The 24,687-nt window shown below is 41.8% G+C and overlaps 1 protein-coding gene across 4 annotated transcripts in view; it reads left to right on the top strand.

The window, feature by feature from the left end:
- Ppp1r14c (protein phosphatase 1, regulatory (inhibitor) subunit 14c) overlaps positions 1 to 24,687 on the top strand; it is a 180,678-nt gene that overhangs the window by 34,490 nt on the left and 121,501 nt on the right. The window contains exon 1 of one of the 4 annotated variants that reach the window (XR_010057354.1): positions 1 to 24,687. This exon is cut by the window's right edge and continues 4,733 nt beyond it. The exons of the other annotated variants lie outside the window; for them this stretch is intronic. The gene's annotated coding sequence lies outside the window, so the exon portion shown is untranslated. 4 annotated transcript variants of the gene reach the window in all.

Genomic DNA, 24,687 nt, shown 5'->3' on the forward strand with positions numbered 1-24,687 from the left:
GGGAGAGAGAGAGAGAGAGAGAGAGAGAGAGAGAGAGAGAGAGAGGCAGAGAGGCAGAGAGGCAGAGAGGCAGAGAGAGCATGTTAGCTAAGCCAACATGACGTATCCCAGAACATCTCAGACAAAGACCTGACTGTAGCCTCTAACCTAGGCGTAGTCATAGACCCCGGGAGCTTTATTTACTTTCAATTTCATGAAATTTTTAGAGATATCATCACTCTGGACTTCCAGAAACTATTGTGAGATACAAAATAATGTAACAGAAAGATTAGGAGGTCATTAGGCCACTGGCTGCTATTTTGGTACTATTGTAGCAATGACAAGTACAGTGCAGAGACAGTGGGTTGAGGAGACATTGAAGCATCTAGTGTCTAAGTGTGCTCTCTGACAAGATTTTCAAGTCTCCTGGGTGACAAAATTCTTCATCTGCAGGAAAGGACAGAAAACAATAAAAGGAGCTGTTGGGGAACCTACCAAGTGAGGAAGTGCTGTTGGCAAAGCATGCTCTCTAGGGAAGACAGGCAGCTGTGCTTTTCAAAGCTCTGCTTCACTTCCCAAAATACCTCCTAACCCACTTCCTCTAGTGAAGAAGGGAGGTCTGTGGTATCTCCCTGACTTGCATTAGAACTGTGTGGGCAGGTCTGGGGAAAGACTAGGAGTAAAGTGGCAACCTGTCCGTGAGAAGTCTTCATTTTCACGGGTTAGGCCTTAGTCATGTGACCCACACATGGAGAGGCAGGGCACTCATGGAATTTCCAGACCTGACCAGGGGTAGTAGTTCTGTGTGTGCCTTTTAAAATGGAAACTAATTGTGTGGAGTTGCTTTTTCATAGAAACGAAGTCATTGGTTTTCAACCTTCTTAATGCTGTGACCCTTTAATACAGATCCTCAGATTGTAGTGATGCCTCCCCATTATAAAACTATTTTTGCTGCTTCACAACCATCATTTTGCTACTGCTGTGAATTGTGATGTAAATATCTGATATGCAGGGTATTGGGTGGTTGAACCCAAAGAGGTCACAACCCACCTATTGAGAGCCACTGATCTAAATCTTAGTATCAAACTTCAATGAATCTGTGTCACTGTCCTTTAGGGCTTTAGAAAAAGTAATCATATGCATGTTGACCTTGTTGTATATGTGGTATGAAACAACTTGGAAAAAATGGTGTAGCTGGGACAAAACAGAAGAAAAATATCCACGCATAGACTAATATGAAAGACAAGGGCTTAAATCACAGGTCTACCACATACTGACAGTCACCTTGGGGAATTACTCAAGGGTAAGATTTTGATTTTCTTATCTGTACAATAAGTCTGTGCCTGTGCATAGTGTCTGTGTAGTGCAGTTGGTGCCTCAGTTTCCCCCTCAGTCTTTTTTCTGGAATGTAGATATTCTAATGAGTGTTGAAGACATGCCAGGGTCAATACCAGTGAATGGCACAGATAACTCACCCAAAAGTATTTATACTGTGAGAATTTATAATGTGAGATTAAAAGCCACACCAAGAGGACAAAGGGATATGTGATGGTTTGATACTGGCCCAATAGTGTGGTGAGGGTGTGGTGAGCAAGATGTGAGTCTCACGTTAGAGGAACCGGAAGCCAGTCTGGTTGCTAAGCTCTTTGTTTGAGTGCAGGTCTCAGATTGAGTGACAACCCTGAGCATGTGGGCGTATCTGAGAAGGAATCTGGATGGGCGGAGACATGACTGGGGCAAATCTACAGCATCCCTGGAATAAGTGTCCATACTCAAGAGAGCAGAAGTCACAGTGGAGGTTTGTTTTCCTAAATAAAAGGCAGAGAAAGATGGCTTCTAAAGAACTGATGGTCACATTTGTGTTTAGTAGTAGATGACAAAATCTTCTTTTTCTTAGATGTGAGATTGTATAGTGCTCTCTTGAGAAGTACAGTATTTTTTTCTCCCTCTTTATTAAATTGGGTATTTCTTATTTACAATACAATTGTTATTCCCTTTCCCGGTTTCCAGGCCAACATCCCTCTAAACCTCCCCCTCCCCTTCTATATGGGTGTTCCCTTCCCCATTCTCCCACCATTACTGCTCTCCCCACAACAATCACATGAACTGGGAGTTAAGTCTTGGCAGGACCAAGGGCTTCCCCTTCCACTGATGCCCTTACTAGGCTATTGATTGCTACCTATCAGGTTGGAGCCCAGGGTCCGCCAATGTTTAGTCTTTGGATAGTGGCTTAATCCCTGGAAGCCCTGGTTGGTTGGAATTGTTGTTCATATGATGTCTCAAGCCCCTTCAAGCTCATTTAGTCCTTTCTCTGACTCCTTCAACAAGGGTTCCGTTCTAAATTCAGTGGTTTGCTGCTGACATTCGCCTATGTATTCGCCTTATTCTGGCTGTGTCTCTCAGGAGAGATCTACATCCGGCTCCTGTCAGCCTGCACTTCTTTGCTTCATCCACCTTATCTAGTTTGGTGGCTATATATATGTATGGGCCACATGTGGGGCAGGATCTGAATGGGTGTTCCTTCGGCCTCTGTTCTAAACTTTGCCCCTCTATCCCCTCCCGAGGGTATTCTTGTTCCCCTTTTAAAGAAGGAGTGAAGCATCTGCATTTTGGTCATCCTTCTTGAGTTTCATTTGTTCTATACATCTAGGGTAATTTGAGCATTTGGGCTAATATCCACTTATCAATGAGTGCATACCATGTCTGTTTTTTCTGTGATTGGGTTACCTCACTCAGGATGATATGGTCCAGTTCCATCCATTTCCCTATGAATTTCATAAAATCATTGTTTTTGATAGCTGAGTAATATTCCATTGTGTAGATGTACCACATTTTCTGTATCCATTCCTTTGTTGAAGGGCATCTGGGTTCTTTCCAGCTTCTGACTATTATAAATAAGGCTGCTATGAACATAGTGGAGCACATGTCTTTGTTATATGTTGGGGCATCTTTTGGGTATATGCCCAAAAGAGGTATAGCTGGGTCCTCAGGTAGTTCAATGTCCAATTTTCTGAGAAACCTCCAGACTGATTTCCAGAATGGTTGTACCAGTCTGTAATCCCACCAACAATGGAGGAGTGTTCCCCTTTCCCCACATCCTTGCCAGCATCTGCTGTCACCAGAGTTTTTGATCTTAGCCATTATGACTGTTGTGAGGTGGAATCTCAGGGTTGTTTTGATTTGCATTTCCCTTATGACTAAAGATGTTGAACATTTCTTTAGGTGTTTCTCAGCCATTCGTCATTCCTCAGCTGTGAATTCTTTGTGTACCTTTGAACCCCATTTTTAAATAGGGTTATTTCTCTCCCTGCAATCTAGCTTCATGCATTCTTTGTATATTTTGGATATGAGTCCTCAATCAGTTGTAGGGTTGGTAAAGATCTTTTCCCAATCTGTTGCTTGCTGTTTTGTCCTAACAACAATGACCTTTGCCTACTTTGTAGTTTTATGAGATCCCATTTGTCAATTCTTGATCTTAGAGCATAAGCTATTGGTGTTTTGTTCAGGAAATTTTCTCCAGTGCCCATGTGTTTGAGATTCTTCCCCACTTTTTCTTCTGTTAGTTTGAGTATATCTGGTTTGATGTGATAAGAATGGATCAATCTCTATTCTTATACATGTTGACCTCCAGTTGAACCAGCACCATTTGCTGAAAATGCTATCTTTTTTCCATTGGATAGTTTTGGATCCTTTATCAAAAATCAAGTGCCCATAGGTGTGTGGGTTCATTTCTGGGTCTTCAATTCTATTCCACTGGTCTACTGCCTGTCACTGTACCAATACCATGCAGTTTTTATCAGTATTGCTCTGTAATACTACTTGAGTTCAGGGATAGTGATTCCCCTGGAAGTCCTTTTATTGTTGAGGATAGTTTTTAGCTATCCTGGGATTTTTGTTATTCCAGATGAATTTGCAAATTATTCTGTCTAACTCTCTGAAGAATTGGGTTAGAATTTTGATGGGGATTGCATTGAATCTGTAGATCGCTTTTGGTAAAATGGCCATTTTTACTGTATTAATCCTGCCAATCCATGAGCATGGGAGATCTTTCCATCTTCTGAGATCTTCAATTTCTTTCTTCAGAGGCTTGATGTTCATATCATACAGATCTTTCACTTGCTTGTTAAAGTCACACCGAGGTATCTTATATTATTTGGGACTATAATGAAGAGTGTCATTGCCCTAATTTCTTTCTCGGCTTATTTCTCTTGTGTAGAGGAAAGTTACTGATTTGAGTTAATTTTCTACCCAGCCATTTTGCTGAAGTTGTTTATCAGGTTTAGTAGTTCTCTGCTGGAACTTTTGGGATCATTTAAATATGCTATCATATCATCTGCAAATAGTGATATTTTGACTTCTTCCTTTCCAATCTGTATCCTTTGATCTCCTGTTGTTGTCTGATTGCTCTGGATAGGACTTACGAGAACTGTATTGAATAAGTAGGGAGAGAATGGGCAGCCTTGTCTAGTCCCTGATTTTAGTGGGATTGAAGTTTCTCTCCATTTAGTTTAATGTTAGCTACTGGTTGGCTGTATATGGCTTTTACTATGTTTAGGTATGGGCCTTCAATTCCTGTTCTTTCCAGGACTTTTATCATGAAGGGGTGTTGAATATTGTCAAATGGTTTCTCAGCATCTAATGAAATGATTATGTGGTTTTTATCTTTGAGTTTGTTTATATAGTGGATTACGTTGATGGTTTTCCATATATTAAACCATTCCTGCATCCCTGGGATGAAGCCTACTTGCTCAAGATGGATAATTGTTTCGATGTGCTCTTTGATTCGGTTTGCAAGAATTTTATTGAGTATTTTTGCGTTGATATTCTTAAGGGAAGTTGGTCTGAAGTTCTCTTTCTTTGTTGGATCTTTGTGTAGTTTAGGTATAAGAGTAATTGTGGCTTCATAGAAGGAATTCGGTGGTGCTCTATCTGTTTCAATTTTGCGGAATAGTTTGGATAATATTGATATGAGGTCTTCTATGAAGGTCTGATAGAATTCTGCACTGAACCCATCTGGACCTGGGCTCTTTTTGGTTGGGAGACTTTTAATGACTGCTTGTATTTCTTTAGGAGTTATGGGCTTGTTTAAATGGGTTATCTGTTCCTGATATAACTTTGGTACCTGGTATCTGTCTAGGAAATTGTCCATTTCCTCCAGATTTTCAAATTTTGTTGAATATAGGCTTTGTAGAATCTGATGATTTTTTTAAATTTTTTTCTGAATCTGTTATGTCTCCCTTTTCATTTCTGATTTTGTTGATTTGGACATACTATCTGTGTCCTCTGGTTAGTCTGGCTAAGTGTTTATCTATCTTGTTGATTTTCTCAAATAACCAGCTTTTGGTTCTGTTGATTCTTTGTATAGTCCCTTTTGTTTCTATTTGGTTGATTTCAGCTCTGAGTTTGATTATTTCCTTCCTTCTACTCCTCCTGGGTGTATTTGCTTCTTTTTGTTCTAGAGCTTTTAGGTGTGCCGTCAAGCTGCTGATAGATGCTCTCTCCTGTTCTAATCTGCAGGGACTAAGAGCTATGTGTTTTCCTCTTAGCACAGCTTTCATTGTGTCCCATAAGTTTGGGTATGTTGTACCTTCATTTTCATTAAATTCTAAGAAGTCTTTAATTTCTTTCTTTATTTCTTCCTTGACCAGGTTATCATTGAGTAGAGCATTGTTCAACTTCCATGTATATGTGGGCATTCTTCCTTGACTGTTATTGAAGACCAGTTTTAGCCTGTGGTGGTATAATAGGAAGTATGGGATTATTTCTATGTTTCTTTCTCTGTTGAGGCCTGTTTTATGACCGATTATATGGTCATTTTTGGAGAAAGTACCATAAGGTGGTGAGAAGAAGGTATGTCCTTTTGTTTTTAGGATAGAATGTTCTACAAATATCTGTTAAGTCCATTTGGTTCATAACTTCTGTTAGTCTATGTCTTTGTTTAATTCTGTTTCCATGTTCTGTCCGTTGATGAGAGTGGGGTGTTGAAATCTCCTACTATTATTGTGTGAGGTGCAATGTGTGTTTTGAGCTTTAGTAAGGTTTCTTTTATGTATGTAGGTGCCCTGGTATTTGGAGCATAGATATTTAGGATTGAGAGTTTATCTTGGTGGATTTTTCCTTTGATGAATATGAAGTGTCCTTCCTTATCTTTTTTGATGACTTTTGGTTGAAAATCGATTTTATTCGATATTAGAAGGGTACTCCAGCTTGCTTCTTCAGACCATTTGCTTGGAAAGTTATTTTCTAGTGTTTTACTCTGAGGTAGTTTCTGTCTTTGTCTCTGAGGTGTGTTTCCTGTAGGCAGCAAAATGCTGGGTCCTCATTGTGTATCCAGTTTGTTAATCTGTGTCTTTTTATTGAGGAGTTCAGTCCATTGATGTTGAGAGATATTAAGTTATAGTGATTGCTGCTTCCTGTTATATTCGTATTTGGAGGTGAGATTATGTTTGTGTGCTTGTCTTCTCTTTGTTGCAAAACGATTAGTTTCTTGCTTTTTCTAGGGTGTAGCTTGTCTCCTTGTGTTGGGCTTTATCATTTATTATCCTTTGTAGGTTTTGTAGAAATATATTGTGTAAATTTGGTTTTTCCATAGAATATCTTGGTTTCTCCATCATGTTAATTGAGAGTTTTGCTGGATACAGTAACCTGGGCTGGCATTTTTGTTCTCTTAGGGTCTGTATGACAGCTGTCCAGGATCTTCTGGCTTTCATAATCTCTGGTGTAATTCTGATAGGTCTGCCTTTATATGTTACCTGACCTTTTTCCCTTACTGCTTTTAATATTCTTTCTTTGTTTTGTGCATTTGGTGTTTTGACTATTATGTGACCGGAGGAGTTTCTTTTCTGGTCTAATCTATTTGGAGTTCTGTAGGCTTCTTGTATGTCTATGGGTATCTCTTTCTTTAGGTTAGGAAAGTTTTCTTCTATGATTTTGTTGAAGATATTTACTGGTCCTTTGCGTTGGGAGTCTTCACTCTCTTCTATACCTATTATCCTTAGGTTTGATCTTCTCATTGTGTCCTGGGTTTCCTGTATGTTTTGGGCCAGTAGCTTTTTCCATTTTACATTATCTTTGACAGATGTTTCGATGATTTCTATGGAATCTTCTGCTCCTGAGATTCTCTTTTCTATCTCTTCCATTCTGTTGGTGATGCTTGTATCTACGGCTCCTTGTCTCTTCCTTTGGTTTTCTATATCCAGGGTTGTCTCCCTTTGTGCTTTCTTTATTTCTTTTATTTCCATGTATAATTCCTTCACCTGTTTGATTGTGTTTACCTGTAATTCTTTCAGGGGTTTTTGTGTTTCCTCTCTATAGGCTTCTGCTTGTTTATTTGTGTTTTCCTGCATTTCTCTAAGGGAGTTCTTTATGTCTGTTTTGAAGTCCTCCATCATCATGATCAATTGTGCTTTTAAATATAGATCTTGCTTTTTTGGTGTGTTTGCTTTGGTGGGAGAATTGGCCTCCAATGATGTAATGCAGTCTTGGTTTCTGTTGCTTGGGTTCCTGAGTTTGCCTCTCACCTTCAGGTTGTCTCTGGTTTTACCTTGTTCTGCTATTTCTGACAGTGGCCAGACTGTGCTATAGACCTGTGTGTCAGGAGTGCTGTAGACCTGCTTCCCTGTTTTCTTTCAGCCAGTTATGGGAACAGAGTGTTCTACTTTCAGGCATGTAGTCGTTCCTGTCTATTGGTCTTCAACTGTTCCTGTGGGTGTGTTTCCTGAGTCCACCAGGCAGGTCACTTGGAGCAGAAGAGTTGGTCTTACCTCTGGTCTCAGGCCTGAAGACGCTCCTAGGGCCTGCATTTCAGCTCTCTGTGAGGGCAGCAACCAGAAAGGCCTGCCCTGCTTTCTCCGTCGGGGTCCCAGTGCACAGGGTGCCCAGATGGTGCTAGGCATTTTCCACTAGAGTCAGAAATGTGGGCAGAGAGTAGTCTTCTCTGGCTTCCCAGGTGTGTCTGCCCCTCTGAAGGTCTAGCTCTCCCTTCCACGGGATTTGGGTGCAGGATTTGACCAGGTCCCTTCAGATCTGTGTGAGGTCTGGACTGCAGTGCTCCTGCAGCTTGAGTGCCCTTATCTTCCTGTTCCCAGAGGCCCTGTATAGTTTCCTCTTGGGCCAGCAATGTGGGCAAGAGTGGGCAGTACTGTCGGTGTCTCCTGCCCTGCAGTCTCAGGAGGGATGAGCTCTCTCTCCCACAGGGTTTGGGAGTTGGGAACTGTGGGCCCGGATCAGAGAGGTTCGGGCTCCTGCTAGAAACCGGAAGTGCCCGGTCCCAGAGGAATTTTGCCTTTGTTTGTCCTGAGTCCACCAGGCAGGTCACTTGGAGCAGAAAAGTTGGTCTTACCCCTGGTCTCGGGCCTGAATTCGCTCTCTATGTATCAGCAAGCACTCTGTCAGGTGATATTCTGAAGGTAGGCAATTGATAAAGACTCCCTGACCTGGCACCCCCTGGAGGATATGTTATAGCCTGGTTTTGGGGGATCGGTGTATCCTAGTGGTTCTTTTCTCTTTCTGTTCTTGGATTTAGGTTATCTTTAGAGGACCCTCAATTAATTGGTTGGTTAATTAATTAGCTTTGTCTCTGGAGATAAACTCGGACAGTCCTCCATGCTACATGTACCATTGAGCTTCTCCCCAAACCAAGCCATTTGAATAATTTCGTATGTCATATAGAAATGTAGTCTTGACCTAGGGCATACAGTTCTCCAATTTAAAAATGCTCATTAGATATATTTTTATTCCTTTTCTTGTTTTTCTAAATGAGGAAAACTGTCCTATATGAGTTTAACCTTGCTTCTGAACCTACTGTGAGACCTCTTGTGGTTGAACCTTCCTGGAGGGCTAAGTCACTGGCTTAGCTCTGAATCAGTATGAGCCATCTTTCTAACAAATGCAGCTCACTTTCTGTGTATGGTTGTTGAGACACTTCATTAGCTGTGCCTTGATTTATTTAGGATTTAGAGCAATGGCGGGTTTTCTTTCTCATTGCTGCTCTAATTTGTCTTGAAATAGAATTGTTCTCTCCAGTAAATGGTTTGCAGCATGCCTGTTTGCCGCCGCCTCCTCCTCCTCCTCCTCCTCCTCCTCCTCCTCCTCCTCCTCCTCCTCCTCCTCCTCCTCCTCCTCCTCCTCCTCCTCCTCCTCTTCCCTAACAGTTGAAGTGGGAAATGGAATTCAGGGGTGGAATAGGAATTAGGTTTTTTCTTTCTCTTTCCCCAAATGTTGGAGTGTTGAATTGGCAACATAGCTAACTAGCTTGGGTGTAAAAGATATTAAATAAATTCAAAACTCAATCTTACCATTTAACTAAATTCAAACATCTTTCCCAAATGATATGTGTTACCTCCCAGCAATGGTGAGACACAGTAGTTTTTGTTAGTGTAGCATTTGGATACACAGACTCTATGACTACAGGGCCTGCTGAATTTTAACTGGCTCCCATTTCCTAGTCGTGTGCCTTGAGGTAACTTACTCAGTTTTGCTGTCTTCACTTGTCCATGTTGTTGAGAAGAGAATGCTGTAGAAGATGCAGCTTAAATAGCAGCTACTTGCTCTTTAGAGTTGGATGCTGGAAAAATGCAAGGCCAAGGCACTGGCAGATTTGTTATCTCTTGAAGCTGCTTGCTGGTTTGCAGAGAGCCACCTTCTTTCTCCCTTTGTCTTCACATGGGGGCATAGGCTTAGCCTCTCACAGCCTTTCCTTAGGACAGCATTAACCTCATTCATGAGGGGCCCTATGCACCTACAGGGGCTGTAAAGTGGGAAGCATAATGGCATAGATACAGGGTTGTTCTTGGACTTAAATAATGTTATTACTATCTGTTATATAATATGTTCTGCATTATCTTATGCAGTATATGTTACATATTTTATAATATGATATATACTATCTACTATATGCTATATAACATATAATATGTAATATAATATATATGGCATGTGGCATGTGATATATGATATATATTATAATAGAGGCCCAGAAGATCATGCGTGACACCACAAAAGTACATATGTAGAAATTAATGAATATAAATAAATATTGAGTCATTCTCACATTATGTCTTTCATAATTACGGTGGTACATTAGGCTTTCCATGCTGGTGAAAGAATGACAGTTTTGTTTTTATTTTTGACAAAAAAGACATCTTAGACTATTGGGAAATAATTCTGGCTGATGTTAGTCATAAGCATCACTTGTATTTGCTGTAGTACAGTTTGTGGCACTGAGATTTAAAAAAGGAGATGAGTTGATGAAAATGGTTCATAAATTCAATTTTGTTTCTCTGTCTCTGCAGAAAATAAGTAGAATAAGAAATGTATTTTCCTTTAGGCATTCAGGGGGTTCAGTGTTCAGAAAGATTGTTCTAAAGGTTTTTTTCATAGATTCACCATGCATCTACTGCTGAGGCACCAACAGGGGATAGGTCTTAAAATGAGTAAATGAAACATGGATGTTTCGATGACATACATAGCACTTAATAACACTTGTTTTCCATTTTTAATTTGTGTATGTGTTATGCATGTGTGTGTGCTTGTGTGTGCATGTGTGTGTGTACATTGAATGTGAGTCTATACAAGTAGACACCCAAGGTTGATGCTACTTTATTGTCTCCAGTCACTTATTAGCCAGCTTGCTCGAGGCAGGGGGGGCACTTCTGACATTGAAAGCCAGAATTACCCTGGCATTTTTGTGATTTCTGGTGGTGTAAACTCTGATCCTTACCTTTGAGCAGAAAATTCTTAACTGCTTAGCCATACCCCAAGCACAACTCACTATCTCATATATACATATATACATGCATACATATTTCTTAAATAAGTAAGATATAAATATAAAATGGTAAAAAGATAGAGTATATATACACAATTAATATATCTATTCTCATATTTATATAATAATATATATGTACTAAATAGTTATATCATATATATGTGTATATATGTGTATATATATATCTGAGACTAGTTGATGTACTATGTTTATTTGGGGTAGTTCACACATCTCTCAGTGTTTGAATTGTTCCCTTTTGGATTTTGAAGATGAATTAGTTATTTAGTTATGTTTCTCTTTGTGAGAAGGTCCCTATCCTGGTTAGCTTTAATTGTCAACTTGATACAACTTGGTTTCATCTGATTGAGAAATTGCCTAAATCAGATTGATCTGTGGCCATGTCTGTAGGGGATTTGTCTTGATTATTAACTGATGCGGGAGGCCAAGCCCACTGTGGGTAGAACCATTCATTCTTAGGCACATACTTCTAGGCTGTATAAGAAAGCTAGCTAGGCAGCAGCCTGAAAGGGAAAGTTAGTAAGCAGCATCCTCTATGCTTTCTGCTCAGTTCCTGCACTGACTCAATGGTAGTTTGTGACCTAGAGTCGTAAGTCAGATAAACCCTTCTCTCATCTAAACTTCCTTTGGTCAGAGTGGTTTGTTGTTGTAGTTTTGTCACTGCAACAGAAAGGACACCAGAACAACCTCAAAGCCCCTAGATACAATTTTTCTCTCTACTTCTAAGATACAATGCCACCATCTAGGAAGGTCTGTATAATTCAGCACTGGCTTGCTCAGTTGATTACATTCTTTTAAATTTTGAACTCATGAGTTTAAATGCACGAGGTGAAGTTGCCGTAGTTGGCCGTGTCCCACCTTGAGAACCCCAGAGGCCAAGTAAGGGGTCTAAATTTTAAGTTCAAGGGAAAGCCATTTGGAAGGTTGGTGGTAGTACTGCTTGCATTTCTATTTTAGGCCAGACTTACTATTTTTATTTTATGCATACTTTAATTACTGTTATATTTCCACGGATAATTCTTTCTATATTTTTTGTGTTAGTCCCAAATTTGTATTTTACACCAAATAATCATATTGGTTTTCATGCTTCTTATTTCTAGTATTTTTCATTTGTGCAAAAGCTCAACAATATAAAAAAGCCAAGTGGAATACTGTATTTTAACACGGCTTTACCTCTTGGCAGAGATCTGTTTATTATCAAGGTTTCTTATTTTGTTAGGTGAATGTCATAATTGGTTGTTTTGTCGCAATTGAATTTTGTGCTTAAAACATCAGGGTTTCTAATTTAGAGCAAATTAATCTGCTTGTAGTTTTATGGTGAAGAATCTATTTGTGTGAATCTTTTGAGATTAGCTTAATTAGATGATTGGAAAAATATTTACACTACATACTCTGAAACCACAGATTTTGTTCCTAAGTCGTTGCATGGGATTAGAATTTTCAAGAGGCCCTGTTGCCTTCAGGAGACAAGCTCGAGTGGGCAGTTCTGAAGGAGAGAGGAGGCCTCATAGGAGACAGGAAGTCATAAGGGTTGGCCAGACTGTGGCTACAGTGATGGGAAGAGAAGAGATGTAGGGACTGGATGGTGGTCATGCGTTAAGATCACTGCCATCCTGTGCTCGAGTACAGGTCTACTTGGGAAATGAGGAGATGCTCATTGGTCAGCATGAGTGCTGAATGAAGGGACACTCCTTTCTTATGGGGAATTCTAATTAATGTTTGTTTCAGTCTCCTTCTTTTAGATCTGTTTTCTTCCAAGTCACTGAAGTCAGTTCTTAAAGGTCTGTAAATCTATTCCTTTCCTCCAGAACAAAAGCCAGTGTCTGTCTCTGTCTCTGTCTCTGTCTCTCTGTCTCTGTCTCTGTCTCTCTCTCTCTGTCTCTCTCTCTCTCTCTCACACACACACACACACACACACACACACACACACCAGTATGACTATAGATATAGGTTTTTGTTGCTACTTTTTTTTTTGGGACAAGGTGTAACTGTATAGGTCAAGCATGCCTGGACATCATTATGTTACCCAGGCTGGCCTCGGCTTCACAGCAAACTTCGTCTCAGCCTCTAGAGTGCTGGAATTCTAGGTGCACGCCATTATACCTGGCTCTATTCCAGCATTATTAGTGCTCTGATTTATAATTGATTTTGTTTTTCATGGCTACTCTTCCTAGATATGAAGGGGACTCTGGTCCCTTGATTGGATATGAGGACAACTTCACAGTGTGGCCTTGAGTGAGTATGGGAGACATTCTCCTGTCCTTGCTGGTGGCTGGGCAAGCACTTAAGTCTCCAACACAGTGTTTCATCAAGGTGTCTTTCATGGAGGAGGGATTTCTTGTGACTGCTAAACTCACCATTCCACTCTGACTGTCTCAGCTTTCCTGTCAGTAGAAACCTTTTCTCATCTCAGCTTCTAAAAGTATCCACTCTTGGAATCTTTGAGAGCTTTTCTCAGACCAATAAATACAGAATGCCTTGTATAGAAGAAGTCTATCTGCAAAACTTTAGCTGAGGTCACAGTGCTGCGGCATGGGGCCTACTTCACCCAAAGTGTAACTAATGGTTACTAAACAGCAAGAATCAATTAAACAGGAAAGCACAGAATATAGAGCTAAGCAGATCAGATTTTGGTCGCAATGCCACCATCTATTATCTGTGCAATGAACCTGCTACATTTGTAAAGTGGGAATAGATAGTAAGATTATCTACTGGAAACATCCCAATGATGGTGTCAAGTGACTAGTGACAAGCAAGAAAGGATCCAGACAGATTCCAATTCTTCAGCATTCTGGGTGATGTTTTATTTTTACTAGGTCATTTTCTTTTCAGTTTCTGGCCCCAGTCCCAGTCCCAAAGCCTGCCCAACAGGGGTAGATTTGCACTTGCAGGGTCAGTGAGACTTAGCCGCTGTTGCATTCATTGACTAGTAATAAAAGATGAATTCCTGAATCATAAATCTGTGCCTCACAGACTGGGTGTTTACTTACTCTCAGCAACGTGCTGATGTCTTCAGTGTTCTCACAAGTACAGAGCTCAGACAGATGATCTTCTCATTTCATTATGGTCATAGCTCCTCTCCACTTCTCTTCACCCAGACCTCTGTGCCAAGCATGGAGCTGATGACTCTCACAATTGTTACTGCTGCTCATACCAACACTAGTTGAGTAGTGGGTGCTGTAGTTACACAGGAGGAAGACATGGGAAGGATATATGATTTGCCCTGGTCAGGAAGCTGGGAATGGGACAGGAGTCAGGTGGAGGATGGGCAGTGGCAGTAGGTGAACCCAAACCATTGTTTTTGTTGTTTATTTGTTGTTTTATTGGTTTTCTGGTTTTGCTATTGTTGTTTCACCTGCAAGTGGGAGTGAGGGTGAAGCTAAGAACCTGGAAGCCTTGCTGAGCTGTTCCAATCCTGGCCTTGGCCTTTTTGTAGGTTCCTGAAAGTTGTCTTTGTGGACAAAGGTTGCAGGGCATAGCAGGGAGTGTGGCGGGAAGCGAGTTATATCCCAAAACAGGTCAGTGTGACTCCAAAAACAAAGGGCAGGAGAGATAGTTCTGTTCAGAACTAGCCAGATAGAAAACTGAACTTACACTCCAAAACCAGGCCCAGCTCTCTGTTGTCTCTTGAACTAACTATGGGTTTGTACCCACATCACGTGACAGCTGCTTCATAGGGGAGCCAATGACTTTCATGCTCTTCACTCTGTCCATTTACCATCCGTATCTCCGAGGCAGCGTTGCAGCCCATCCCTCACCAGGTCTAACGTTCTTCATCTGACTAACTTGAGAAGACTAGAGGTGACTTGCACATAGTTGCATGCTTGGCCTTTGTGTGCATGTACATGTGAGTGTGTGTAGGCATTAGACCATATGAGTCCTTCTGCTGGTACAACTACAGTTTTCCAGTTGTTGCTCTTCTCTTACATAGTCTATCTCTCAGGATTCTATGGTATTAGATGACTGGTGAATCCCAGGTTAGTATCTATAACCCAAGCCCTTCAGCAAACTCTATTCTTACATATCAACTGACATTCACAGTGTAGATCTTATGTCCATTTGAAGCTGAACTTCTGAGTTTTTTCTTGTTTTATCACCAGCCCTGTTTGTTCCTGCCCTGTTGGCTTACTGAATAGTGTGCCATCTTAACTGACACTCAAGACGGTCTCAGAGCCACACCTGACTGTGCTCTCTATTTTGTGTTCTTTATGCATCCCCTCTCTCCTGGTCCTTTTTGGCCAACTTCTTTTGCTTGGGTTATTTTGTAAGCTGTAAAGGTTCTCCCTCTAGATTTCAGAGTGGGTCCCTCCCTAATGACCTTTAGGACTCACACAAATTAGCATGCTGTAACTGTGACTCAGCACTATGGTGAGGTGCTGCCAAGTCACCCCTCTTCCTGTCTCCCTTTGCTACTCCCTTCTCCCCTGTTGCTCTTCCCTGGTCATAACATTTGCATTTCAGAAAATGCCAAAAGGATGAGGATTCTGTCAATATTGCTTTTCAGCCTGTATTAGTTACTTTTCTCATTTATTGTAGCAGAGTGCCTGAGAAAACAACCTAAGGAAGGAAATTTTTTTAAGCTCATGATTTGAGCAGATCCATCACAGCTTGGAAGAAAGGACAACCATCATGGCCTAGAAGGCAGGGAATCTGGAATGTGACCCGCAGGTCACACTATGTCCACAGTCAGGAAGCAGAGAGATGAATCCAGTGTTCCACTCCCTTAAATTCAGTCTGAGGCCCCATTCAGGATGGTTCTTCCTCCCTCAGTTAAACCTTTCTGGGAATGCTCTCACAGACACACCCAGAGATGTGTCTCTAAGGAGATTCTAAATCCCATCAAGTTCAGGATTCAGATCATCTCTCTCTCTCTCTCTCTCTCTCTCTCTCTCTCTCTCTCTCTCTCTCTCAAAGAGTACCATCCTTTTGAGTATCAAAGAAGGAAATGGATCTTGGCTGCAGAGCAGCCTCTGAGCTGGGAATTGAGGTTTTGACAGAAGGGCAGAACGTGTGGAGGAACACAAGTGACCAGGCCCATGGTGACTGAGCTTTCTGAGAGCATCGAAAATAAATGCTTTGGATTTGTTTGTTTCTAGCTTGTGTAGTTTTTCCTCTCTATGTTCTCAAGGGCCTCACGAAGCTCAGAAATTCCACGACTGTGGTGGGTGTGAGTGGATACAGATTTTGGTTGCTATATTTTGTCTTTGCACACTCATTGTCCTCACTTGACTTGGAGCTGGCCATTCTCTGTGTGTTTCCCCCACCAGCTGTATGAACTAGGTTATTCTCACTGCACTTGAGAAGACTAGAGGTGACTAGCACGTAGTTGCAGGCTTGGCCTTTGTGTGCATGTGCACATAAGTGTGTGTAGAGGGACTGATCCTGCACTAGTCTGATGATTGCTTCCTCTCCCCACAACCCCCCCCCCGCACTTTTTTTTTCATTTTAAATCCCAGTTTAACTGTAAAGCAAGTGTCATTCTCTAGACAGCTCCTGGCAGGCAGAAATAGGCTTATCTTGAATTCACAAAGAGAAAGAAGGCTAGAAGTTACTAAGACCAGGCCTTTTAGCTGCTAAAAGTTGAGAGAACCGGGAAGGGGAATAACAATCGAAATGTAAATAAGAAATACTCAAGTTAATAAAGATAAAAAATAAATAAATAAATCCAGGTTGTTCGCACTGGCCAAAAAAAAAAAAAAAGTTGAGAGAACCACAGGGATTGGAGGTAGGGTGGAAGATGCTTTCAAAATCATGCAGATTTTATTTAATTAGCATCCCGATGGAATGGGCCCAAGAATCTGTAATAAGGAAGAGGAGGCAATAGTAGCAGTAGTGACATAGGTGGCTATGTCTCAAAAAGTGGGAAAATCTCAAGAGACTGCTGTGGTACAGAACTTTGGCTATGTCAGTGACTCCCTAATACCGCGCCACTCAGAAAAAAAATTAGACAAGAAAACCAATAGCTACAAAGAGCCCATTGCTTTACTCAGTTCCTGTGAAGGATGGACTGTGAAGGATCAATTGTCTCCATCAATGTCTTTATGTTCAAGAGAGTGACTAGAAATGAGCAAGAGGTTAGGAAGATGAAGGAAAGCACTCAGATGTGAAGTAAGAACAGAAGGTGTGTGGAGAGATAAGAAGCTTGCCTCACCTATATCCTTGGATGCTGAATGGGGAGGGCACTTGAGACACAGGGCAGGATGCAGGAATCCTCGACCTTTGCTGGGTCACACATCTTGAGTGTTCTGATCATGGGCAGCTCTTTCTGATTACAGTTCATCCCTTTTCCTTCCATTGACAGAGTCTGGGCTGACTCTGGGACCCACTCACACTCCTTCCCCTGCCTCCCGGGCTTTGTAAGCAGATATTTATCAAATCCTGCTGTGAATGTGCTTTTCTTCACCTTCACAAAAGGTATATTTTTTTTATCTCTTTCTCCCCAAATCTTTTCTTCTACTTTGTCCCCTTTCCCTTAGCCAGGAAATGATCTCTCAGTGACAAAACCCTTATTAAGGTTTGCTCAGTGTGAGGTTAAAAAAAACACTTTGTGTAGGGGTTCTAATTTACTTTATGGGACTCCTGTACAAAGTGATACCATACATGGGATTTGAAGTAATACCCATAATTTCATGAAGAAAAGCAAATTATGTTCTGCCATAATTTCTATATCAATCCAAATATTTTTACATTCATTTATCAAGTAATAATTTACTGTCCCAAGGTATTCTTAAAATGTGTCTTCAAGGGGTTGGGGATTTAGCTCAGTGGTAGAGCGCTCCTGGGTTCGGTCCCCAGCTCCAAAAAAAAAAAGAAAAAAAGAAAAAGAAGAAAAAAGAAAAAATGTGTCTTCAAAATGATTAAGGAGTGTTGCATTTAAAAGATTTTACACCTGATTTAATCACCTTGGCCTTCTACTGCTGTCCCCTTAAGCATTAGCAATTCTGTCTTTTGTTAATGTAAAAATGCCTTGCCTGACTGCAATAAAAGGTAAGAGGTTCTAGTATTTTGTTAGAGAGTTTAAGATCCACTTCCTGTGCCTATGCTGCCTGCTCATAGATGTTTGCTATTTTTCAGTATCTCATTGACTATGGAGGATGTCTGCTTATTCAACCTACTCTTTAGTTACTGACATTGTATTTAAAGGTTCAGCTAAACCCACTGAAAAAGCCAAGAGCTACAGTCCACCTACCCTTTGCATTTTTGACTTAGTAGTTTTGTAGTTACAGTCTTTAAAAATTATGGTTCTCATCACCTCTGCAAATTTGGGTCAATTTTAAAAGGAAGTTAAGTGTTCTTATTATGTTATGGGTTACTCTTATTAACTTGAACATTATTATGCACTTACTGGTGGTTTCAGGCCCAACCATGTTATTGGGAATATCTTCATTTATCTATTATTTTTTAATCAATATTGATCATTTGGTAAAAGCTACATGGTGTAGACCCAAATATGGATACTGTACTGTGTTTGGGGTACGAGTCACAGTCCTGTCCTCAGAAGCTCAGTTTGCAGTGGAGATTACGGATGCTCACTTTCATGTTCTGTTTTGATAGAAAATTCACCATTTTAACCATTTTTAAAGCATTCTGTGTAGTGACAATTTGAAGATCATATTATTATGTATCTGTCCTCATCATCCATCTCTAGACTTTCTTTTTCCCCAAATGGAAACCCTGGGTCCACTCATGGTGAATTTTAACATGTACATGACCAAAGAGGTATGGTACCAGAGGGCAGAAAATTTTTGTACAGACTCACTGTCAGATGAATGTCTGTGGTCAACCTTCACCCCATCTCTTGTGTGCACAAGAAATCAAAGACCAAAGACCCAAGACTCTTGAGTCAGGTCCTTATCTGAGCTGAAGAACCTGTCACCTTGAGTGGAGAATGAGCATACTTCCTTTCTGGGACACGCAGACAAGAACCGTGGTCCTGTTTAATATCTGCTATTTATAAACAAGAGCCTTGACCTTAAGTCAACCATCACAATATACTCAACTATTGCCTGGGCCACCTGCAACAGCCTAGAAGCAAGCAAGGATTTATGGTCATCGAGGGCAGCTGAGCAACAGTAAATTGTGAGCCATATTTACTTGCCTTTATGACAACTTAGCAAGCTCCCTAGAGCCACTGGGACACAGATCAAATAGCACAGTTATCACTTGGCAACAGGTGATTACAGAACACTCACTAGGTGTGAGGTGTTTCTGTTGACCCCTCCTTTTTCCAGCAAGGCTTCAGATTAGCAGACTTTATTTTTGTTTCAATCCCCACCCCCACCCCCATTAATCCACTGGCTAGATTAGGTTCATCTCAAAATGTACCTCATGAAAGTGTTGCAGAATTAAGCATTTGGCACCTCTTTCTGGGAATAAAAACAAAGGTTAGCATTAGGATCCTGCCCCTCACTCTTTGTCACCCCTCCTTTCTCTGTAAAATAAACACACAGTCCAACCATTTCACATGTTCAAACTGAAGCTTGCCACTTCTTCCCTCTGCCATTGCCCATGTCTAATCTATAATCAGAGTGCGTGTTGTAGTAGTAAAAGGGACAGATTGGGACTGGGGGTGGCAATTTCTTTGCTATTGAGTCAGAACAACAAAATAGGGGGCTGTGAAGTGGAATGTGGTCAGAAGCTGCTTGCCTCCAGTACAAGCATAAATGACAGCATCACATAATGAAGGTGAATGTGTGCCAACCAGATTGACAGCACCCGTGAAGGAAAAGGAAGACTTAGCCTGGGGCCAGGAAGGACCCAGATTCTTCTGTTTTCTCCTATCCCACCAGTCATTCTCCACGACCTAAAGCTTAAACTGCTTGCTGCCTCTTTAGAATTTTATTTTATTGCTTATTATTGGGAGCTGAGGTGCTTGCACATGTGGAAGTCAGAGGACAACTTTGTCAAGTGTTTCCTCTCCCTCAGTGTTCAGGGGTCAACTCAGTGTTTTAGTTATTGCTGTGATAGAACACTGTGACCAAGGCAAGTTTTAGAAGCTTATTTAAGGCTTATGGTTCTAGAGGAACCATAGAATCTATCACCATTGCTCTGTGGCTGGAGCAGCTGAGATCACACATCAATCTGTAAACAGGGAACACAGAGAGAGCTAAGTAGAAATGCAGCTGACTCATAAAATCTCAAAGCCCACCCCTACGGACATATTTCCTCCAACAAGGCCATGGCCCCTAAACTTCCCAAACACCTCCATCAACTGGAGGCAAGTATTTAAATGCTAGGTTATGAGGGACATGTTCAGAGCACAACACTCAGGCCATCAGGCTTGCTCAGAGGGATTTGCTGGCTTGAGTTGCTGCCTCTTGCTATGTAACCTTGAGGGACACTCATTAACATGGAAAGGACTGAGAAAGGATGGTTGGCTGTTCATGCCCAGATATGAACTAGAGGATCAAGATCCTCTCGCTCTCTCACACTCACAGTCATTCTCTCTTGTTCTTCCACTCTCTCAGGATTGAACCCAAGGCCTCTCACATGCCAGACAAATGCTCTACACTGAGTCAGTCTAATTCTTTATGGGGGATGGGGAGAAAAGGTTGGGTAACAAATGAACCACAAGCTACTCTCCTAAAGTTAGACTGCAGGGCCAGCACAGGAAAGTAACCTGACTATTTTGGTCTAGCAAGTTAATCTGGGTGCATCTTCCCTCCATGAGACTCTCATCCCCAACAGTTACTTGTGGGAGATGACTCCAGATCCAGGCTCCGAGGCTACTTGTCCAGCATGGATTGGCAATAAGTGTTTGGATTGTTCAGTGCTTGCCTGGGGGTCTTTGAGGTTAGGGAGGAGGGAACAGATGGCCTAAAACTGACAGGCTGCTTCACAAAGTGGCAAAACTGGTTTCCAGACTGTCACAGAATGCCTGGTGTGGGCATCCATGTTATTGTAGTAGGTTGGAGAAAAGGGTGGTCCTGTTTCCAGGGTGGAAACAATCTGCTGTGTCACCTGTCCACTGCCTGCTTTGCGGAGGATGGGAACATGGATGCCTGGCTCTGCACGCTTGTGCTTTGGCTGTATGGGTACCAGCAGTTTTCCTCAGAGGATGGACAGCATCCTACTGAGGCAAGTGTGAATGGCTGAGTGGCACACCACCACACCCACCTAGAATAGCCTCTTCCTGACTTGTCACTGATGCCCCTTCATCCTGGGGTGAAGACTAATATGTGTACTTATAAAAGCAATAGAAGGTGATTCCCATAACTCTTTTTGAATGGAGGTACCAGTCAGGTCCAAGATGTACTAAGGTGGCCGCGGGGAAAACCATCTGCTCTCAGAGGGTGTCTGAAGAAGCCAAGACTATCAGTAACAGAGTGATACATCCTGATAGTAACCCTCATGCTGCTAAGGGTTGCCTGAGTGCCAAGGAACAGAGCATCTCAAATCACAGCCATCTGCTTCTCTCTTCACTACTTGTTTAAACTCATCTCACCTGCTGTCCCACCCTGTAGATCTGGCTCTTATATGTTGATGATCTCTGAAACTCAGTAGCTAAGGCGGTGCCCGAGCCAGAGTGCAGTCATCATCTGCAATGAATGGCTTCTCTTATTTAAAAGGAACTCAAAACCTCCACAATAGACAGACACTGTTTTGGTTGGTGTTGATAGGGGTCCCCAGGAATCTGCCATTTTATGAGTTCATAGTGGAGTGGGGGGAGACTCTGGAGTCCTGACTCCACAACCACTCTTCAGTTTTTCTGGCAAAGCCCTGCTACAGTTTGGAAAAGTTCCTCCCAAAGTCACATGCTGAAGCCCAGTGGCTGGTGTGATAGTATTTAAGAAGTGGATCTTGGCCGGAAGGTTTGACTATAAGGTGACCCTGTTGGGAATGGGCTTCATTTAGTGGTAAAGTAAAGTAAAGTAAAGTAAGCCCAGTTTTGCTTCTGCTTTTTACATGCATGGCGAGAATACAACCTTCCTCCCCTTGGGTGGGCAAGATAACAATGCACTGCCATTAAAGTGAAGATAGAGAGGGGGACCTCAGCAGACACAAAACCTGCCAGCTTCTTCACCTTGGAGTTCCAGGCTTCCTGAGTCATGAGAACAAAATCCTGTTCTTTGGAAAGGAGATCTGTGGTGCTTGTTTGCTTGTGTTTTATAGTAGCACAAGCATACTGAGACAGATGTGCTCCAGAAGGAGACTTTCCAAGTTTGGAATGAACAAGGGAAACAGGACTTTGATTCATTGTCAATACTTTATCTTAGACCTGGGTTTCTTCACACTTAGTCTTCCTTTGCACCCTGAACTCTCCAGGCAAACTTTGGAATTATCTTGAATTTATTTCTTTTCAGCAACATAGTTGAAATCAATTGACAGAGTACTTTTATAGGAAATCAAAAATAATTTACCACTGGATATTCATATATACACATGGGTACACATATATAATATGTGTGTATATATTTATAGTATATATATATATATATTTATAATATATATTTATATAATATATATCCAAGACATACAGTCTTACCTGGGCTTGGTTTTAGTGCCAGATACTGACAGTTGTCAAAACTGTCATTATGGTGTCAGACCCATCATGACTTGACACCAGGGACAGTGACCTTCTCCCCATCCTTGCAATGTTTATTGAACCCTATGCTCACCAGGTCTGCAGACAAAGTGTGCCTGTCCAGGACCAGGTAGTAGAGACATACTGTATGTCTGTCCCCTAGTTTATGTACCCCTCTGGACACTGCTCTCAGAAGCAGACATGACTTCTACTCTGACAGCTTAGAAGACAGCAATTTGCAAAGCCACCATCTCTGCCCACGTAAGGCCCAATTTTGCACTTGAGGCTCACATGTTCTCCAAAGATGCTTAGTGGCTCCAAGACTTGCCCCACCCGTGTTCACTGATATCTCAAGTCTGTCCATACATATCCTACAAGAGCTGTGGATTCAGGAGTGTCTTAACACTGTTGTCATTCTCTGACACTCTGTGGAGCTCCCTGGAGGCCTGATGGTTGTGGGTGGCTTGGTCTCCTCTATACCATGACTCAGAGGACTCTAGGTTACACTATGGAAAGTATTCTCTTATTTTCTTTCAATGCTTCTATGGTCTCTGAACCCTGCAGTAGAGAAACCTTCCTTCCCCTCATGCCACATCCCAAGAGGCTGTAGCACAAATGGTGAGGCCATGTTTAGAGGGGGTGTCACAGTGTTTGGGTATGGAAACCTTGGGCAAGCTGGAGATAAGAATACCTATCCTGGGAACTATCTGTCCTTTGAGATTGGTTGTGCCTCTGAGCACTGAAGGCTTACAGGTTAGTGACCGGCTGGCTGGTGGAAACCAGTAAACATGCATCAAGTAAAGCAGAAAGATGTGATGTTATAAACCAGCTTCCATAGTATGGAGAGGTCATGAAGTAGTGACCATAATACACCATCTATTTACTGAGCATGTGCAGAGGCCTTGTAGAAACCCGGGTGGTGCTTGCTTTAAGGAACAGTAATGACTGGGATGTTTGAATGGGGAAGACACCAGAAGTCTGACTCACAGAGTGTGTTAATGAGTTTATTCTTTAAGTTTTGTTTTTGTTTTTTGTTTTTTGTTTTTTTTTGGTTTTTTTTGTATTCGTTTGGTTTTTTGATGCAGGCTTTCTCTGGGTAGTCCTGGCTATGCTGGAACTTCTCTGTTGACCAGGCTGGCCTCTGACTCAGAGATTCCAAGTGCTGGGATTAAAGGTATATGCCATCACTGCCCAAAGAGTGAATGAATAAATTAATGAATGAATGAATGAATGAATGAATTTTTTGGAGCTGAAGATGGAACCCAAGGCTTTGTGTTTGCTAGGCAGGTGCTCTAACATTGTGCTAAATCCCAATACCAAAAATTTCTTCTTTAGAGAAGTTGAAAGCCACTCAAGGGCCCTGGAAAGGAGAGTGACAGTTATGTCTTCTTAAAGCTGCCAATCTCGCTACAGAGTGGGGATTGGACTAGAGAGAGGTGAGGATATGTGTGTGGAAGCCAGCTTGGAGCATCCTGCAGCAGCTTAGCCATAGGCAGTAAACACACAGATTCTGAGACACTTGGGCAAAAAGTGGCTTAGAAAATGGCACAGTGGCTTAGGAAGAGGATGTCCTGTGAACAGTCACTTTGTCCAGATGGAATGCACCCACGAGACATAAATGTTTATGCTAATTATTTACAAAGGAGCTTGCCCTTTGGTCTGTTCACTTCACAGACAAGCTTTGGTAGTTCCTGGCTTGTTTTATGACCAGCCCCTCTAAGACTGGAATTTGCCCTAACAGCGTACCTTAAGACCCTGGTGTGTCCCTGGTACTCAATGCTAGATCCTGTCCCCTCCTATGTGTTGGGAGGGAAGCAAAGAAAGGAACTTTCCAGCAAACTCATGCAGAACAGTCCTACAGGCTTGCCAGTACAGAGTCTGAGTTGCTCTCTCAGCCCCTCCCCAGACTCAACTGCCATGCAGACTGGGCAGTGTAGAAGGGTCAGTGTCAGGGCCCAGCTGCTCCCTCCAGATAGTACTCACAGTGATTTGTTCCAGTCTCCCTGGGCCTTGGCTTGGCCTCTGGCTTTCATCTGGACACTTGTCTCTTTTGAGTTTTAGCCAGGATGCTGTCTGTCAGCTGCTCTGGCTTCTCTCAACACTGAATTGAAGTCTCATTTTGGACTGCACAGGCTTTGGCCAGCTTATCTGTTCTTTCCTTGGCACTGTACCTTGGGAGTTTTGCTTATCTTCCTCCCTGCTTTTAATCCTTGTGGTTTTAAACAAATCTATAATCATTTGTGGTTTGTTTTTTTCTCAGACATTAGCAATTAAACTTTCCTGGAAGATACATATACATTGAGAATTTATGTTTAAAAGAGGAATAGACTGATTCTATATACCCATCACTTAGTGTCCTCTCTGGTCTCTTTGCCATGTCATGGACTTGTACTACATG

Source organism: Rattus norvegicus, chromosome 1 (assembly GCF_036323735.1).
Source record: "Rattus norvegicus strain BN/NHsdMcwi chromosome 1, GRCr8, whole genome shotgun sequence".
In the NCBI taxonomy this organism is placed as follows: domain Eukaryota; kingdom Metazoa; phylum Chordata; class Mammalia; order Rodentia; family Muridae; genus Rattus; species Rattus norvegicus.